At 45.4% G+C, this 21,035-nt stretch overlaps 1 protein-coding gene across 16 annotated transcripts in view; it reads right to left on the reverse strand.

Annotated features, from left to right (window-relative positions):
• KCNMA1 (potassium channel, calcium activated large conductance subfamily M alpha, member 1) overlaps positions 1 to 21,035 on the reverse strand; it is a 770,521-nt gene that overhangs the window by 434,472 nt on the left and 315,014 nt on the right. Inside the window, exon 2 of one of the 16 annotated variants that reach the window (XM_011974878.1) lies at positions 7,285 to 7,451. The exons of the other annotated variants lie outside the window; for them this stretch is intronic. The gene's annotated coding sequence lies outside the window, so the exon portion shown is untranslated. The remainder of the gene's footprint in view (positions 1 to 7,284; positions 7,452 to 21,035) is intronic. 16 annotated transcript variants of the gene reach the window in all.

Genomic DNA, 21,035 nt, shown 5'->3' on the forward strand with positions numbered 1-21,035 from the left:
AGATGCAGAGAAAACTGAGAGATTAAGTTTATAATCATAACCTTCCTCTGGCTTCCAGAGAACTACAAAACAAGGACACATTCCCACTGTCTCTTGTCCCAAGCGTAGAGCCAAAGCAAGTGACCTCACCACACCCAACATTATGCAATTTGAAGCCCAATCAATTGGCTCCACCCACATTTCATCTACAGGACATGGTTGCCAAACTTCTTAGGTATCTTCAATATCAGATTTTTAAAGAGCTAAAGATGTAACAGAAAAAGCCTCAGTGGAAATTTTACAGCTATTTTCTTTTGTGGCTTGGGGAACATAAGCCTTTATCATTTTCTTTCATTCAAGCGACAGCTTCACCCTAGTTCCATGGTTGTCATGCATGGTCCATGGTGCTGCTTTGATGATTTATAACCAGCTGAGTCATCATCTCATTAAGTCAAAAGAGATTAGTATGTGAACCTATTTTGTAAACTGTGAGGCACTACACACGTCTGGTGACAAGGCTTGTAAAGCTCTAAATACACACGTAATTAATGTGACTGCTCCCCAAGACAGATGCTATAAAGAAGACGGCCTCTACCTTTGAAAGGAAGGGCAGAAGAAAAGATCAAAACCGCCTCCTTCTCCAGCCAAGCTATGTTTGCTCCCCCATTCCTCTCCTCACTCCCAAGACCTGAACATGATAGGAGTGGAGAAGGGAAGATGTCTTTAATTTTCTGGTTAATTTATCATGCCTGGATTCCAAGAGGGAGACCCAAAGGGAGACCTGTGTGATAACCGGCCCTCAAATGAGTACACACAGTAGACCCAGGAGCAACATCAAAAGTTGCTGACTAAACCTGGGGACAGCAATTTCTATCCATCTCTCAGGCCTTTACTTTGCCTTTTCCTCACCAGTCAGGCCCTTAAAGTTGTCAAGAAACTGGCAACCTATGCATTTGTATCCAAACCAGATCCAATCATTGTGTCACAAGGATGGAACAATAATTGAACCTTGTGTCTGCTGCTAAACCAGAGATAGCTTGTCAACAAAAAGGACTGAGAGAAGGATCCTGGGGAATGGGCTGATGAGAAAGGCCACCTGAACCTTCATGAATACCTGTGGAGCTTGCTTATTTATTTATTTATTTATTTATTTATTTTGAGATAGAGTTTTACTCTTGATGCCCAGGCTGAGTGCAGTGGTGTGATCTCGGCTCACTGCAACCTCCGCCTCCCGGGCTCAAGCGATTCTCCTGCCTCAGCCTCCTGAGTAGCTGGGCTACAGGCTTGCACCACCATGCTCGGCTAATCTTTATACTTTTAATAGAGACAGGGTTTCATCACATTGGCCAGGCTGGTCTTGAACTCCTGACCTCAGGTGATCCACCCACCTCAGCCTCCCAAAGTGCTGGGATCACAGGTGTGAGCCACCGCACCTGACCTGGCAGCTTATTTTAAATGGAGGTCTGGGTTGCACTGCAGATCTATGGCAACAAGGCAGGAGAGGGCACCCGAACTGAAAAAAGATCAAATCTCCAGATGATTCTAATACCCAGCTGAGTTTAGGTCCTACCACATCATGTGACCTCCTACAGCTCCCCTCATTTGAGTTCCCTCCCACTTCCACACTGAATACCAGCAAGTCTAGGGGGAAATGGCCCTCGGCATTCAGCAGAGTTCTTTCCAGTGTACCCCAGAGCGATGGCCACCAAACCTTCCTCCAGACTGGCTCTCATTGTGTGTAGGGCAGGCAGGACAGTCCGTAAGAGATCAGCACTGTGGACAATCAGGGAAGGAGCTGGCCTGGGCAGAGACTGCCCTGAACACTCATGAAACCTGCGCCCCAGAGCATCAGATGGGCCTTCCTGCTGAAGGAATAATAAACATGTCTTTTGAAGAACTGATTTTGTTGTCATTGTATTTCCACACATATATGTTCATCAGTGCTGGTTTCATAGTAGCTCAGTCTTACTGCACGGATGAGCTAGGGGGCTTTCATAAAAGCCAGAAGACTATTTAAATTTAGATTGCATGCTGAAATGGAGCAACTTTTGGCATGTGATAAAGACGGAGAAAGTTGAAGACCACACCCTGCAACGCCCTCCCTGACTTACTATTACCACCAATCATCTCCCATTAAAAAAACATAACAAAACATCATTCTAATGCCAGTGAAACGTTGCATGTATTGATTAAGCCTTCCCTCCTATCTGAAATTCTCCCTAAGGAATAACATTTTAAAGCTTGCAGTGAGGGTCCTAAGAAGGCTGCTGCTCTGACAGCCTGCATGAGCAGCAGAAAGTACCTTGCTCCCTAGGCCAGCATCTGGATTTCCCATCTGGCCCATGCCTGCAGCTGCGTAACCCTCTGGCCCCCCTCCAACGAGCCTCAAAATGTTATTTCACATTTTGGGTCCAAATGGACACTTTCTGAGAAGTCGGTATAACCCATCAAGTTTTGGAAACAAGGTTAAGTTGTTTTTGTACTTTCCATTACCCAGGTTGTTCTGGAATGCAGCTCTAAGAGGTTCAGCTTGCCATCACGTCAAGGAGTTTAAGAAAAGGGAAAAACAAAGAGGGGGAAAGCCTGCACAAGAAGACCGAGGGACGGGAATTCAGAAGCTGGTGTTTTCCAAAGGTCCTGTTCAGCCCGCACTCCCCTTTGCCATTTCTGCCACACGGTTGGGGCAAACTGGCATGGAAAGTGGGGGCTTTTGTCCTAAAGGCATAGCATCAAGGTTCCCAGAGTTACAAGGATCTCCAATTCCTTCTCCCTGGTCCCCTGTCATCAGACAAACCCACTAGAGTGATTCTTTAAGACGCTGTGCGCAGAAAGGTGAAAGAACCACCAGGCGTGGTAGGGAGGCCATGTCCACTGTTCAGCTCAGTCAGTGTGGCTTCTCTCCCTGGGCTGGGGTCCATCAGCTCATGCTGAGCCTCTGTGGCATTAGAAAAAATAAACCCTTGGGCTCAGGGCCTGGTAAGGGACCTCAAGCCAGATTTCATTCCCACTCACTTCCTAAGCCAGGTACCCTGTGCAGGGCATGACAGCCAGTGCAGGATGCCTCTGCACTTGGGAGATTCGGGACCCTGACTAAGGGAAAGCCACCTCCCTGGCTCTGGGGAAGGTAAGAGACCTGAGAAAGCAACAGCCTTGGATCTCACTACATTTTCTGGGCTACCTCTGAAAAACACACTTTGAATTCCAGTCCATCACTGACCAGCTCTGGACTACCTGTGACTTGGAATAAGCTATTCAACTATTCTCTGTGCCTCAACTCCCTCCCCCATACAATGGGGAGGATGTTAGCATCTATCTCATAGGTAGAGTTGTTTGAGGATTAGGCAGAGTAATCCATGTAAGGCACTCTATCATTATGTTGTTAGATCAATTTCAAGAAGCACATTTTCCAACATAAAATGATTTGTGAACCTGAGATCTATCTTACAATTAGTGCATATGTTAATACATACTTAATAGAGTTTTCTCCCACCCATCCTCCAAAAAAGCAGGTATTAAGTCAATGGTGCATCCTTCTAATCAACGTATTTGAGTTAAGAAAATATGATATTTTAATTGCCATTTCATGCATAGTAATGGCTGCAATGTTAAAGACTCACTTCTTCCTGGGTAATTTTGCAGCATAGTCTCTACCAGCACCCCTGGGGATGTAGGTGCCTACCAAGCCACCATCTCCTTTCTTCTCCAGCCCCTCTAGACTCCTTCAGGTGCTCTTAAACCTAAATTCATAAAATCCTTGCCAGATCCTTAGGGAACATCTGACCCAGTGGTTCTGAGCCCTAGCTGCTCACAGAAATCCTAGGGCACTCGCTGGCCCCACAGGTTCTGATTCCATTCGTGGAAGTGAGGCCTGGGCATCAGCATTTTTAAAAGCTCCCCAGATGGTTGTAACATGCAGTGGAATCGAGAACTCTGGCTCCAGTCTGTCCCCACCTCCATCTGATGCCTGAAACCCCTCAATCCCTGCAGTTAATGAGTAGTTGGCCAGCCTCTTCCAGGAGAATCAAAACTTCACTGACTCAGGTTGCAGAACACCATAATAAAGGAGAGATTCTTCCTCAGGCAGTGTCTTTGTTGTTCTGAGATAGGGAAAATACCTTGAAGGCAATTCTAAGCTGGCAAATGAGAAAACCTGCCTCAAATTGAGTCCTTCTTCCCAGCCAGCTTAAGCTCAGATACCTGGAATTTATTTATTTTGAATTTTGTAGCAATCTTTTGACTTACAAATGACCTAATTCTCTAAACCAGCCATGCTGAGAATGCAAGATAACTTTAATGCTGGCTTGATTCCATAAGAAATAGTGACTTATAAGGATCATCATCAGAAACAAATTTCTCAAAACTTTTAAGTAAATCTGTTTCTAGGTAAACTAGATGGACTTTTGAAGGATTTTATTTCCCCCTTCTTTCTCCTCTTGCATCCATACCAAGCTCTTCCCTTTATGGCAGACCTCGTTTCCTCTCCATCTTCTACTTTCATAGATACAGTCCAACAAATTATACACAACTCATTTCACCAACCACGAAGATCCTACCACACACTGGAAAATTAGTGAGTTGGCTTCAACTGCACTTCAATTGACTCCCTAGAGGCGGGCGAGCACACACTTCCACATGTATGCAGATAGAAAAATATCTGATTGGGCACTAAATGTTTAATTCTCTGAGAAATTGGCAATCCAGTGTGAAAGCTACGCTAGGCATCCTAGATGCTTTTAAATCACAGTAATGGGAGCATCTCACAACAGCTTAATGTTTTCAACCCATCAGAAAGCAGAGTCCCAGTGAGCCTATGGGGACTCAAAACAAACTCAATTAAAGCCAGGTGGAGTGACCTCTCATCTCAGACTCCAAGGCTTGGGAGCAGGAATGGGCAAAGTGGAGACAAGCTGCCAAATATTAGGGGTGCACCATGTCCTAGGTGTTGGATGGGCCCTTTACACATGCCATCTCCTTTAACTTCCTTCTCACAGTAAGTGGGGAGGCAGTGATTAGAGTCAGGCTCCCATAAGGTCACAAAGATAATAAACAGCAGACCTAGGACTCAGTCCTGGCCCCTCTGATTTCCAAGCCTCCTTCCACCAAATGGTGGAGCAACTTGCTCCCAATCCATGGATCCAGACCTGGGAAAGGGGCTACTTCTCTGAGCTTTAGGAGCTCTTGGTTGAAAATCCTGTCTTTTGTGCATACCTGGGTTGCTGCCAGCCCCCACACTGTTCCTTAAGCACTTAATTAATGCTGTCCTGTGGCCAGTTCTGATGATGCAGGGTTTTTCTTGGTCACTCTGTGGGTCAGAGACTTCCAGCTGGCGATTCCCCCCACAAGCATTTCTCAGGTCCAGGCCCACTGTAGGAGACACCCTGACTACTCTGGTGCAGATCCCACAGCTACCATGTCTGTGTGCTCAGCCCCTGCATTTTCCAGGGTCCCAATTTCTTGTCCCACATTCAAAAAGAATGAGGTTATGCTGCCAGCCAGTGGGTGAGCAAGGTGAAAATTTTTATTGAGTGCTGAAACAGCTCTCAGCAGAGAGGGGACATGAGAATGGTCCACCACCCAAAATTGGGTGGTCTCTGTGTCCCAGTGTGACTGAGTCCAGGGTTTTTATGGGCTCAGAATGGGGGGTGCATACTGATTGGTCTGTGAGTATGCAAAAAAAGGCAACAGTGTAAAAACCAACTGGGGAAGGGTGGGTATAGGTGAAGGAGTAGGGGTTAATCAGAGGAAAGCATGCCAAATGGGAAGAGAGGTTCTCAATCCAGTCTGTGGCTTTACCCAAGACTTGTAGCTTAGCTTTCAGGCTTTAAACTGGCTTTGGTATGCAGGTGGAGTTTCAATGGGGACCCACCTGTGTTTGCCTAGGGATTTGTCTACCTACTGCTGTATCACTGAGTTCAAATCCCCTTTCTACCACTTGCAAGCTGTGTAGCCTTGGGAAAATTACCAATCTCTCTGGCCTCAGTTTCTCCATGTTTGAGGTGGAGGTAATAATACCTACTCTGCTCTGAACACTAAATGAGCTCATTTCCGATGGCATTTAGAAGAGTGGACAGAAGTGACTGTTCCTTCTCCCATTATTCATATTGACTCCACCAGCACTGTCTCACAGGGTCACTGTATCACAGCATCCATCTTTCCATGGGTATGTGTCTTGTATAGTCCTTAGGGGAGGGTCTTGTTCTTCTCTCCTCTCCTCTCCTCATGGTCCACTCACTTATGCATTATCTCATAAAGGATACTGAAGCCCACTGAGGGCATTTCCTAATCTTAAGGGGCCTCTGATAGACTTCTACTACTTAAGTCTTCCATCACTTTCCCATCCTTGACCCCCATTCTAGAAAAATCCATAAGTAAACAGAGTATACCTGGTTTTCTAATACCCATAGACTATTTTATATTTGTTTTTATACTTTGCAAAGAAGAATGTTTCAGTAAATTTTCCTAAAGGAAACAAAACACAAAAAACTCGTAGATGATATAAGTAAGTCATGTCACCCGTGGGCTTCCTCCACCTTCCACTGTGGACCACAGGCAGTACAGTCCCTCCCATGCTGTGCTCTGACCTTGCCTGACCTTGCCACCCTGAGTGTGACCTGCAGACCAGCAGCATCAGGATACCCAGGAAGCCAGTTAGAAATGTGAAGTCTTGGGCCATAGACTTAAAGACTCAGAATTTGAGCCCATGAATTCTTGTTTCAGGGTCTGTGCTCTTCACCACCACTCCACTGTTTCTCTTTATCAGCAATGAAATTCAGAACAGACTCATTGCAAGATACTCATTGCCAGATCCAGTCCTCTACTGACTTCAAAACATGATCAGCTTTTCACATTAAATTTGTTTATCACCCTTCTCAGATACTATCTTTGATATCAGAGATAAGACTGACATTGTGGACAGATGTTTTCATGCCTTGACCCAAAAGAACAACAAACATGGATATTGCAGGCCAACACTAAGGAATTGTGTTGATGGGCCATAAGGACCACAATGGGTCCCTTAAACCACACCTCAGCTACCCGATTTCCTGCACATGGGGCTGGAAATACACTACGGGGAAAATGGTAGAAGGGAAAATGAGAACAAGAAAGAATGCAGGTGTCTTCCTCTACTAGGGAGGTCCCTGAGAAATGACTGAATGTTTTTAGCAAAAGATTAGAAAAATAATACTATCTTGCCATCTGTTATTGCTATGGAGAGCCAATAAGTGTGTCTTAGAGACTCTGAGTTCCAGGGATGATTCCACTCAGGTTCCCCGACCCACTGTGAGTCACACCTCCTGTCTTCACGTCCATAGCAGAGGGGTCCCTAGCCCCAGGTTTCCACACCTTCTGCAAGCTGGTCTTTTAGGTTTCATCAGCAGTCAGTCCTGAGGCCATGGAATGGGGAACAATAAATGACAGCCCACTGGAGGAGGACCCTCTTCTTGTTTGCTTTGTTCTGGGGAATGCATCTCCTAGGCAGGGTCAACATGTGCCATGATGGTAAAATAATTTGGGAAAAGCACTTTGGAAGGAACGGCAAAAATATTTGCTTTTGCCTTAAATCTACCAGAAGTGGATCACAGGTTGAAAGCTGCCTAATCTTGGCCATTCGAAGCCCCTGAGTGGCTCAGTATTTGAACTCAGTGCAGCCCTGAGCAACCAGTTAACATTTGCCCAATGGGCAGGATTGACTTCAGTTATCTAAAGATGTTACTACTGCTTTTCTGGTTGTCCAGAGATTCCCATACCCCGCGTGCAGCACAGATCCAGCAGAGACTCCTTGTCAAAGGCCACTGTGGTCCAAGGCCCCAAAGAGGAAGGCTCCAGAGGTGACTGCTACTTGGGAAGTCAACATCGGACAGAGTGCTAGAACCAAGGTAATGCTTCCCAGACTTCACTGTGCCCACCAGACACCTGGAGAGCTTGTTAAAATGTTCACTGCTGGGCCAAGAGAGCTGGGGCCGAACCTGAGAATCTACATTTCTAACAAATCTCCAGGGGATGGTGGTCCATGGACCACACTGAGAAGCACCACGTCTGAAAATCTTTTGAGCCAAACATTTTACTTCCCCAATGCAGAATTTGGGACCAGAGAGGCTAACTAGTATGTCCAAAATCACCCAGCACATCAGTGACAGGGCTGGGACCAGGTGTCCTGACTCCTAGTTTCCACTGTGTTCCCACTCTACCAGCTTACCCTAAAACAGCAATCATCATAGTCATTTTATGAACTATAACTCATTTTGAGTACCAAGTGCTTTTCCTATTTCCTCTCCTTTATCTTTATAATCACCCTTTGAGGTTGGGGACATGGGTCTCAACTTATAGAGAAAGAAATGAAGGTTCAAAAAAGTAACAACAATAAAAATTGGCTCTAGATCACAAGCCAACGAGTGGAGCTGGATTCCACCCAATTCTGTCTGACCTTGTGCTGTTCCTCCTTACATCTCTTCAAGTTCTCAGAGGGGAGTTCTCTCTACCAAGGGTTGAATGCAAAACCCACATAGTCACCTAGCTTACAGAAAGGACAGGCCTAAAGACAAGGGTAAAATTAAGATGATAAAACAGTAAACAAATATTTTAAAATTATGTACAGGAGGAAAGCAAGAGGAAAGACCCCTAAGCCCCAACTGCTCCAAAGGCTGCTTGTCATTCTCCTTCCAAAACCTTTCAGGGGTTTAAGGCCTAGAACTACGTGTCTGACACCACAGCCCTGTAAATTCTGTCCCCAAGAGTCCTGGGGCTCTGCACAAACAAAATTAATAGCCTGCAAACTCTAAATGGGTGATTACAATCTATAAAGCAGCCCATAAAATGACATCATGGGGATTCATATTTATTCTCTCCCACTGATTTCCACTATAAATTTGCTCGGTTTATGAGTAAAACAGTTTTTTCTGCTACGCGCCTGGGCATAAAGCTCACCTAAAGATGGAAACATCTCGCTGAGTTGGCTGGGGCTCACTTCACCTCCAATGGTTCTCTGGTCACTGGGATGCACAGAAGAAACTTCCCAAGGAAGCTCTGGAAACCCCAAAGCAGCCACTGCCTCTTCAAACATGTCCTGAGAGCCTGCTGAGCTGCAGGCTTCTGTGCTAGGTCTTGAGCAGCAGCCAACAAAATGGGGGTTGTCTCTGCACTCAGGGACCTTGCAAGGGTCCCTGAAAGGGAAAGAGGAGACAGACACTAAACAGAAAACTACATGGATAACACATGGGGGTTCATTAGGGAATACAAAGGGAAAGTACAGCAAGCTATGAGCTGTGGAACAGGAGCAGCCAACCTGGTCTGGTAAGGGTGACACCCAAGGATGAGTAAGTGGAGGCTAAGCAAAAGGTGAGGACAGGGAGAAGAGGAGAGACATTCCAAGTAGAGGGATCCACATGGGTAGAGCCCAGCTGTTTGCTGCTGTTGCAGTGGAGCCACATGAGTATTGAATAAAGAATGACAAAAATTCAGGGTCAGACAACCCGTACAGGACATAATAAGATTGGGTTTTCTTCCAAGTGCAATGGGAATAAATGAAGAATTTTAAGAAAAGAATTAACATGATCAGAAAACCATTTTAGAAAGATTCTGCCAGCCGCAGTTAGAAGAATGGATTTGATGGAGAGGGGGTGTTTAGGAGGGAATGTCAGCAGATTTGTAGGACATTATTGCACTTGTGTACACAAGAAGTGATGGTGGCCTGAAGTAGGTTAGAATAAACGGGCCACAGTGCTATCTACGAGGTAGGACTGATTAGGGCTGTCAGACCCAGCTTATGCAAAAAGGGCAGGGCATTTAGGAAGTGCACAGTAGATAATGGTGATCACTGACTTACTGGCACTTGCAAATGCTTTGAATCCCATCTCATTAGCCAAGGTTAATACCTGGAAGCCACTCAGAAGCCAGTATTGGTACTAGGTCAAGTGACCACCTCACCAGCACAACCTGGCACATGCATCTCAAGTCATCCCCAGGCCAGTTGACACTCTCAGCTTGCAAAAGAACACGTGAGGCAGAATCCCTTTCCTTCTATTTAACCCAAGCTCTACTACTGCCTCAGATCAAAGGTCATCAATTGCAAGGTCAGCAGAAGGGGCATGGCTCCCTGAATCCCAACAAGGTTACAAGGGTTTTGGTTTTACATAACTTGTCCAAAGTCAGTCTCTTCTGGCCTTCAGAAATTTCTCCCTCTTCCAAGCTCCAAGGGCATTTGTATCAGCCTTGTACATGCAGACACAGTCCCCAACTTACAATGGCTCAACGTATGATTTTTTGACTTTACAATACTCCAAAAGCAATGGGTATTCAGAAGAAGTTGTACTTCAAGTACCCATACAACCATTTTGCTTCCTACTTTAAGTGCAATATTCAATAAATCACATGCAATGTTCAACGCTTATCACAAAATAGGTGTTGGGTTAGATAATTTTGCCCAACTATGAGCTAATGTAAGTGTTCTGAGCACATTTAAGGTTTAAGGCTAGGCTAAGCCATGATGTTCAGTAGGTTCAATATATTAAACGCATTTTTAACTTATGATATTTTCAACTTATGATGGGCTATCAGGATGTAACCCCATTGTACGTTGAGGAGCATCTCATTCTACCTTGCTTAGATTCAATTTAGAATCACAACCTAGGCTGTCATTGTTGTCTAATAAGTGCATGTTCATTAACTTGTTTTCCAAAAAGACTTTAAGCCACCTTAAGATAAGCACAGCATGCCCAGCAACAAGGTGCTGTAGATGAGTACCTACTAAGTATCAGAGAATGAAGTCAATTGACTGGGCCCAGAAGAGAGGAAGACGCCAGTCTGGTGATGCCAGACCAACAGAGAGGAGTGCGTGGGAGGATAGGCTCAGCACTGAACTATCCAGAGTTGCCCTCAAGTCCTAGCCAAGATGGCTGTCACTCCCCAGGTGCCCAGAGATGGTGGCTTTCTTGAGCAATTGATCTGAAAATAGGTCCCCTAAGTTGATCTTGCCACTGAAGTTCACACACTGCCCAAGCTGAGTGCCATGCTGAGCACAGCCCAGATGAAATGATTGCTCATCTTCAGGGCAACATCCCAGACAAACCAGTCTCTTTTATGTCTCACTCACTATGGAGGGAAAGCCCCTGCTCTCTTGCCCTCAAACATTAGATGGGCTTACAGAAATGCATTCTCCTTTCATAATGCCTGCTGTGATTCCAGGTAATTCCTCTAAGTGCACTATTAAATCCCAGCAGCTGTTCCAGATAACAGCAAAGTCGACAATTCCAGCTGCTGCCTTGTCAGGAAATGAAGTAAAGCAGCTGTAAGTTTCCTAACACTGAGATATGACCAAAATGGCAGCATGAGGGATCACTCATGTGCAGGTTTCTCCACTGTCATACAGATAATGTGTGTCCACCATCACACATACATTACCTGCCCTGAGTCTACTCTGATGTCTGAGGCTGCAGGACTTAAAACTGTGGGCCATATTCCCCTGAGATACCCAGCTACAGTTATCTTTGAGATCCTCATGAGAAAGAATCCCAAATTAACACTGAGCCCCTACCCACAAAGCATGCTCAAGGTGCAGGAGAATTGCTTAAGGCCATATTCCTGCTGTGTCAGTTTAGCCACAGCTAAAATGGCAGCCAAGTCAGGATTTGAACTCTGATCCTGTGAGATCCAAAGCATCAAGCTTCTCTGTCCTTCAGTGTTCCCTACTGCTCTTAAAGCCCTGTATTTCCCTTACCCAAAGAAGCCTGGCCATCTCAACAGTATTTTCCCCATCTGGGCCAACCACGTGCTGGCAGAGTGCATAAATACCATTTTTGTGACCAAAACTGTCTCCTCGGTTGATCCAACATCAGCATCTTTGCACCTGCAACTTTCCTTAAGAAGAATTTTTCCATGATGTGATGACAGAATTTGCAGCCAGCAAAGGGGATCATAGACATACATGTACACGCAAGCCCACAACCATCTACTTCAAAGCCTCCCAGCCTGAAGCATGCTCTCCAGATGTCTCTACACACCAGGTGCTTCAAGGCTGGCCAGCATCTCCCTGACAACAGAACAAGTTGGTATATAAAGAATTTCTATTTAAAAGCCAAGTTCTACAAAAGCTAAGCCAAGCAAGATTCTAACAAACAGTAAAACTGCCACTGTCGTGACACGTGGCTTAAAGTTGGTCACTCACCTAGGCGGGTCAGAAAGACACCAGTGCTTTTCATTTTCCCTAGCACCTCAACCCTGGTGAGTGCTAGGGTGGGATCCCTGGTGGGAGACTCCACCCACACTGAACCTGGCTGGCTTCATTTTTCCAGACTGGTGTGTTCTCCAGACAAATGTATATGTTCCCCCTACCCACCTCCCTCCGTGTGACTCAGCAAGCAAGTGCTGGGTAGGAGGAGTGCTGGTAGGGTGGGGGAGGACTCTGTTCTCATTCCAGGCTCAAGGAACGGCCTCAGTCATGGACAAGAAGTATAGGCAGAGAGTCAGGAGACCAAGGCTCTAGATCCGTTGTTGATGACTAAGACAGCCTAGGAAGAGTCCCACAGCCTCTCTGGTCTCAGGTCTTCATCTATAATTTGCAGGTTGAATGATACCTGAGGCTCTGTAATTGCTTGAGTCAGCCAACAGCTCAATCAGCCACACAAAAACAACCTTTCCCCTTCTTTCTTCCAGCCTGGATAAAGCTTGTGGGGCATGAGATTTATGAGTTTGGTGCCGAATTGCATCATGTATGAGGCAGAATTTGTGTTGGATTTTCATGGGTTGGGAGGATTTGTAAAGGTATTGAAGGCATGGGAGGACACGAGTGGCATAAACAAAGAAGTGGAGTCAGGAATGTGCTTAGCGTCTTTGAAGGAACCACTAGGGATGGTAATTTAGACAGTGTGCACTAGTACAACTAAACCAGTCTCTCAAATATTGAAACCTTTTGTACTGGCTGGTAAACAGCCAATGGCCTTGACTCAGGACTGCCCCCTCAGCTGCCCCTGCTGCTGCAGTGCCTATCCCCCGTCCCAACCCCACGATCCAACAACCGAAGGGTTAACGTCTGAGATGTCGATCCAAAAGGTGCCCATACCATGGGGATCCTAGGTCAGCCCAAAGCCACACCACACATCTCTCAAGCATCTCTTTGTGCCAGATGCCATCTTAGGCACATTTACATATGTTACTTCCTCTCCCCTTCACACTAACCTCTTCAGATTAAGGAACTGAGGCTTGGAGCAGTTATGTGACTTGTTCAAGGATAAAATAACAGTATTTGAACAAAGACCATTAAATCCAAGTCCAGAGCTCACTTCATAAAACCCCAGCTGCCTCTGAGCAGCCTTGGCCCGCAGACAGACCAGCTTTGGAAGAAATAGGAGGAATTTCTCCCTGCTATGGAGATTGTTTTAAGATCATGAATTGTTAGTGGAACAAGTTGTCGTGGGAGCTTATGAAATCACCTTCTTCTGTGATTTTTATAAGTAAGAGGGATTAGAATAGGCCCAGAGACAGAGGGATAGATGAAATGACCTAATAAAACGCTTTCCAACCCTGGAACACTCTAGCCCCACATGAACAAAATAGTCTATTTATTTTCAAAGCCCCATTTTAACTCCTGAAGGACACAGGAGACTCAAATATGTCTGAAGGCAAAGCAAGTTCCCTCTTTTTCTTCTTTTCCTACCACTCCAACTCTTCATTGCAGATTTTCTTCCTGCAGGTCTGACAAACACCACTTTCAGCCACAGCTACTGTCAGTTCAAAAGTTTGGTTCTGGGGTCTGAAGACCAAAGTCTGTCCAAGGCTGATCATCTTCTGAGAAAGACTCTTAAATTCTGTTAAGAGTCTCCAGCAGAGGAGAAATTAGTTTAAAAAAGCAAGAAGAATCACCACAATGCATGCCCACTCCACATTACCAAGCCTGCGTAACTCATGTTAGGGGATGTCTGCTGCTCCTCCAGCTTTCTCCCCTGGCAAATACAGTGGTGGTCCCTAAGTCCCCATTAGGGCCCAACAGCAGGACCAGCAGCAGCCCCTGTCAGAGAAACCACAGCCAGTAGGGGAGAGTGAACTCATACTATAGGCTGGTTTCCACAGCAACAGATGGTCCCTCCTCCCTGCTTCTCAGTTCCAGGGAAGGAGAAGGAAACCCACAAGAAGACAGTGGCAATTAGAGGGAGGAGGAATGGAAGCAGGCCCCCTTTCTTTGAAACTCAGGCAGCTGCTGCCCCACATGTTGATAGTTACAGATCTCAGTGATGTTGGACAAGTTATGCCCCAGCTCTGAATTTTGTTTTTATCAGTTAAAAAATAAATAAAAAAGATTGAGAGAGAGAGAGAGAGAGAGAGAGCACTGGGCCAGAGATGATCCAGCGAAGTTATTTCAGCTCTGATGTCCCAGAATCCAGTGATTTATCTAACCTGGCCAGTGACTGGGAATGGGTTCACCTGTTCTTGCAGCCCTCTGCAAGAGCATGACATTCTGCAAGGCTGGAGTGGATCTGCCTCTCAGGGACCCAAGCTTTATCCATTCCCCCAGTATTGCCATCTCCTTCACAATGGTCTGCTCTCATTTCTCTGAGATCATCTCAGGAGATCTATCCCACACATTCCTGAGGGTGCATGGGTTTCCTGGTGCTCACACAAGCCATCCAACATGACAGGTAAGCCGGAATATCATGGCACCCCACCCAGCCACTTGCCTCCCACCTCACTGATGTTGCTGCATTCAATCTGCAATTCAGATGCACACAGCCCACTAGGTGCTAGCCTGCCATGACTGCACAAGTGAAGGAACTCCAGGGAGAACACCCAGAAAGGTCATTTTGTTTGGTATGAAGAGTGCTAGGGTGAGATGAGGGGAAGGGAGTGAGACGGAAGCTTCCCAGGAAAAGGGGAAACCATGTACAGCAGCCAGGAGCCATGGACTCCAATACTCCCCAGGGTTTGGAAAAGTACTTGTAATTTTGGCTGATTGACTAAAAGTGGAAAGAGGAGTGTAGCATGAGAGAAGGAAAGAGAGAAAGGACAGAAAAGTGGACAAAGAATTCCAGGAGGTGGCCGGCCGTGGTGGCTCACACCTGTAATCCCAGCATTTTGGGAGGCCAAGGCAGGCGGATCACCTGAGGTCAGGAGTTTGAGACCAGCCTGGCCGACATTGTGAAACCCCATCTCTACTAAAGATACAAAAATTAACTGGAGATGGTGATGCACATTTGTAATCCCAGCTACTTGGGAGGCTGAGAGAGGAGGACTGTTTGAACCTGGGAGGCGGAGATTGCAGTGAGCTGAGATCCTGCCACTGCACTCCAGCCTGGGCAACAGAGCGAGATTCTGTCTCAAAAAATAAAGAATGCCAGGAGGCATATAAACATGGCAATGCTTCCAGGGCTGGATTTAGGGGAGAAAAGGGAGTACTCATTGTTGGAAGTATAAGCCACATGCCCACTAGCTTTTATGGGAGTAGCAGGGGACGGCTGAGGGCCAGGTTAGTCACTGAACCCTCCGCATGAGCCTGCTGGGGGTATACTTGTTTCCATTGTATGCATGAAGAAGCAGCAACTCAGAACTACAGCATGATTTCACCTAGTAGGTCAGTTACCCCTTTCCTCGAGGACACAATCTTGCTGGGGGACAAAATAAACACTCACGGACAAATTACCACATGATTTAAAAATTGACACATGGCCACTCTCACAACCATCCTCAGAAATCCAGAAGTTCAGGGAGGAGCAACATCAAATTGGACTTCTGAGGACTTCCTGTTGCCAGTGGACCTTAAGAAATGTCAGCCTCTCCAGTGCAATTCACCCCTAACCCATCAGACTCCTTGCTGGTCTGTGATGGCTCATCTCTGGTTGGGAAATGGTTAAACAGATCATTTCTGTGCTTGAATCAGGAGCTTCCTTAAACCCTAGCATAAAGCTGGTCTACACATAAGAAATCTGATTAGCTCCCAGCATTGGGCAATCCCAGTTATTACGCCCTGCAAGTTGGTCTGCAGGATTAGTGGTCTGTGGAAGAAACAAATCAATATATAATAGTAATTAGGGCTCCTGATGCCGGTGAGAGGACCACTTCTCTTCCCTTTAAGCCACTCGCAACAGGGTCCATGAGGGCACAGAGCCTTCATAGCACTAGCAGTCTCTGTTTTCTAGCATATGTTCATTTTGACTTTGGTTTTTATTTACTGAAAGATGTGAAATTCTCTGCTACTGGGCCAAGACTTTAGGGCTACATACGTCACCCAAGAACAGCAAGGAGGACGTGTCATACATGGGGCCTTCCTTCCAAGAGAACTCAGGGAAAGCAGATGCTAGGATCTTGGCAGCCCCAGGAAACCTAATCAGTGTCTTTGTAACCAAGAGCTCTTTGAGAACAGGGACTGTATCTTATTTACCTTACATCAGTGTGGCCTAGCATAGTACCTGGCACATGGTAAGTAATGAATGGAATGGATGAGGAAGTGAATCAATGAGTAAGTGAATTAATAACGCATGGTTTTCAGTTCATAAAAAACTTTATCTGGGAGCCTGCTGTGCACAGAATTTTGTACCCTAATACTGTAGTAGCAATTTACATTGGACTCACAAGATTTGGGGGTTAAAGGGAATTTGAATATAACCCAATCTGGTATTTTTAAAATTACAGTTTGCAACCCATTAGTGGACCATGAGATCAGTTTCATGAGTCCTGACCATCATTTTATAAATGAAATGGGAATGGAATGAAATGGAGTGGAGCGGGATGGAATGAGATGGAACTAGCAGGACAGAATAGAATATTCCAGAATAGAAACTATTAAAATGCATCACATGTAGTAAAGGTGAGTACAGGAAAATAAGGCTTATACTTATAGGGCATGAGTGTGTGTCTATTGTGTGTACAGTGTCTTAAGGCCAAAAGCCACTGATGAATCTAACCATTCATCCAGTGATTTTCACTGCCCTCAGAGGCCACATCAGGGACAAATAACTTTCCTTTTTGATCCCCTCTTGTTGCAGGAAATGAATTTCATCCAGAAGCAGTCCGTTTCACTTACAGACTGTCTGGCTGCAGGAATTAGGGCAAATCAGAGATGTTATACAAAGAAAAAGAAAATATTTCCTAGTTCAAAACAAACATCTAAGTGCTGGGGCCATAGAGATGAGATCGATTCCATTTTCCACATGACAAACATTCAAAGATTTTAGAATGTCAATTGTGCCCCTGCTGAATGTCTTGGAGGAGAGCAGGAATAGTTCTAGTTCTCCTAACAATCGCTCCTAAGAGATTGCTTTGCAACTGCTCGTTATCCATCTTGGTTGTGTTTATGTAAGTTCCAGCCCATTGATGACCCCTGGCATGTGACGTGAAGACTATCACATTCGCGTCTGGTCTGAAGCTTGTCTGGGCGATGGCTGTGGTGAACCCATGTTGGCTCCTGGTGCTCATCAACTGTCTTCCTAAAAGCTCTCACATCATCTGTTCAAAAGCTTGCGTCCACCTAGCAGGGTAATTTCCTCATTCCTGCCCTCTTGTCTGTGAATAAACAGCTTGAACTAAAAAGATTTTTCAACTGTTTTTGACCACAACCCTCAGGAAGGAATGTATTTCACAACATGGTTCAGAACACACCACCATACCCCCAACACACACACACACACACAAATGAAGCAATGTTTACCTTTACTATATATAATGGGATGTACTATGATGTTTTATTCTATTCTGCTTCATTTCTTATGATGTTGGTGATGACCCATTAAATAGATTTCACAAGCTGCTGATGGACCATGACCCACAGTGACACTGAACTAGATAGTGCCTAATAATCTGAAAAGGCAGGGAAGGGCATCTAGGAAGAATTTCACACCGAGCCCATTTCTTTTCATTATGTTTATTTAGCTATGCGCCTGCGTTTGGTTGTGTGTAAAGGAAGATAATGGCTTCGTGAGCTGCAGCCAGGCTGTTTTGGGGACTCACAAAGGAATGGTCACAGTTTCCTGCCTGCCTCTTATTGCCCCCCTAGGCAAGCTCATTGAGAAAAGACAGTGTGAGTCTTGTACAGAGCACGCTGATAGCTATTACAGATACATGATTATTCTCAGTTCTCTTGCTGATAACAACGTAGCTGCCATCTTGTGTTTGTTTCCTCTTAGGATTAGAAAGCAAAAGCAATTTGAGATTAAAAGTCAGAAGCAAAGTTAGAACGGTGATTTTTTCCCCCAACCCAACTTGGAAGAATTTGTCTTTGGAGAACCAACCTAATCAAATAAAGTAGAATCAATTTACTGGAGACATAATCCAACTTGCATAATTGTCCTGGCTGGTTTACACCACAGCTGTTCATACGACATGGTTCATTAAATAATGAAGACTTCATCAGGCTCTCCTGCACTGGGCTGCAATTGTTTTCCCCCACACCACCAAAGAAGTGCTGCCTTTATTAGAATGCAGTGCCACCCATTGGCAATGGGATAATCAGGGGATTTGTTTTTATGTGACAGTCTATTAGCCAGACATCATAAACTGCATCAAGTGAAAGCCACTGCATTTTCCCCAGTGGAGGATCCCATCACCAGATAATCATTTTAGACTGCGGGTTCTCTGTGGGCAGGGACCACATCCCTTCATCTTTATATTCCCAGTGCTAAGCAAAGTACTCGGCATTTGGTGGGTGCAAGATAAATATCTGTTGAATTAAGAGGAAAATATCTCCAGTGTGGGATTCCTCATGGTTTCAGAAGAGCAATGCTTAGAAGTCTGGAGGCTCCCTGGTTGCAATGAGCATTTGGTGTCTTGAATACTGTGTCCCTTTCCTTTCTGGTTTGTTAATTTTCCACTTGACTGGACCAACTTTTCCAAGTCCACATGACAGCAGACAGTACTCTCAAAATCCCCTCTGGCCAACAGAAGGTTCAACAACACCAGTTTTGCTGTCTTCAAGCTCAGGAGCCCCGCTAGGTGGCAGGGAACCTGTGCCAATCTCAGTCTTTCTAAAAAATCCCATGGTTAAAACAGGCCACCAGAAAATGGGCTGCTGAAAAGTAACGATGACCTTGGAAATGTCCTCAGGTTTGGGAAGTCAGCAATTTGGTTTACAAAGCATGAAAAAGAAGACTCACTGAAAATATGGAAGATTTACCAGTTTAAGTAGTTTAGGCCAACTCAAACTTGAGCTTGAGCCTGCATGGGACTCTCCTGGAGGGCTTGTTCAAGTACAGAGGGTTGGCTTCACCCTCAGAGTTTCTGATTCAGGAATTTGCACCCCTAAGATCCAAGTAATGCTGCTCCTCCAGGCACCCCACTTTGAGAAGCATTGGTTTAGCCTGCTAATTACAAGGAAGACCCTAGAGCTGTCTGTCTATGCTGGAACCCTGAATCCACCACCTCAGCCAATAATTTTAGGCAAGTCGTTTAAACTTTCCCATCTCCATGATGCAAGTGTCAAGCCAAAGGACCAAGAGGATCTTTCTCATGAGATTGTTATGAAGGTCAAAGGAGGACATCCACTGCTTGGTGGAGAGAAAGCAGGTGCTTGGTAGGTAGAAAGAGCTTGAATAAAGTTAACCACATAAAGGAAGGTAGGGATATGGTCTGGGAGAAAGACTGCTGGTCAGAGAAGCCAGATACGCATTCTAGCTCTAGCCCTGCCACACTGACTTGCTGTGTGACCCTGGGCAAGTGACTTCTTTCTGGGTCATGCCCTTATTTGTAAAATGGGGACACTGGACATTCTATAAAGGACTGAAGGTACCTTGGAGCTAGAAGCTTCCAAAGCTCCTTGCTCCTGACTCTATCACACAGCGTCACATATCAGTAAAGCCTTCCCAATCACCCCCTACCACTCAGACCGCCAACTGCCAGGCCCCAGCAGGATAACTCAAGACTGCCTTGGAGACATTGTCTGGTTCCCTTGCCCTGAAGGGTCTCTCCACTTGGCCACAGGTGCCCACCTGACTCAGCAAATGTAGTCTAAGGAACCCACTTCCACCTGGGAAGCGCAACCTGGGATCCTTCTTGCTGAAACCCTATTGCACTCCACCAAGAGTTTGTCATGTTTCATTTGTAGCCAGCTCCACTCATGCCTCTCATTGATATTCTTTTGTGATTGCATTCTAGACTGGAAGATAAGCGGAATTCATTGAAGTGTTTAGAAGGGACAAGTGTGGTTTCATCGGGAGTGTTATGCTCAGATAAGTATTGGAGGATTCATTGGGGAGAGAATCCACACTCTCAGAGGGAGATGAGGTTCTGAAATTTATTATCATAGCCTGGTTGTGGGGAAGGGAGTCTCAAGAGAAGGGTTGGAAGCCCAAATTCCTAATTGAAGATGTGAAGCCCATTTTCATCTAATATTTTTATTAGCCCCATAGCAGCCCACTGCACTGGCTTTCTGCTAACAGCCGATGGCAGGAAGAGGACGCTTGTTGGCACAAGGTCGCTGTACATTTCATTTTTGTCAGATGCTGGCAAAATTTCCTCATCGGAGAAGATAAATTTGAGGTGATATTAATAAACCTCTGAATGCAGCAATCAGATCTGGCTGGCACTCTTAATGATCCCACCAGCGGTGAGCCATTTCCAGCCTGAGGAGCTTAGAAATTCACAGTTTTATTTAAGGCATCCCAAAAACTAGAAATTATTTGCTTGACTCCTGGGTTGAGCCCACATCTCCAACCTGGATGCTCCCAGGTGCCCCAGGTGAGACAGTAGTGATGGAAGAGAGGCATTTACAAAAGAAGTCTTGGGTAAATGTTACTCGCTATTGTTCTCTACCCAGAAAGTGCTAAGTATCTCATACTATCTCATGTAATTACCATAGACTCAGTGACGGAGGTACTATTTTTAGGTGAGGACACTCCAACTTAGACAGGTTATCATTAATAATATTGGCATCATCATATTGCAATACTGACTGACACTAAGTGCTTTCTCTGTGACTGAGCTTAGGATTTTACCTGCATTTTCACTTTTCATTTGCACAACAAGCTATCAATTAAGCACTGTGATTGCCATTTTACGGAGTTGAAAATAGAGGCTTAGAGAGGTTAAACGTGAGGCTCAAGATCAGATGCAAGATGCATAGCCAGTGCTGAAATCCACGTGTG

Source organism: Mandrillus leucophaeus, unplaced genomic scaffold (genome assembly GCF_000951045.1).
Source record: "Mandrillus leucophaeus isolate KB7577 unplaced genomic scaffold, Mleu.le_1.0 Scaffold15, whole genome shotgun sequence".
Classification (NCBI taxonomy): domain Eukaryota; kingdom Metazoa; phylum Chordata; class Mammalia; order Primates; family Cercopithecidae; genus Mandrillus; species Mandrillus leucophaeus.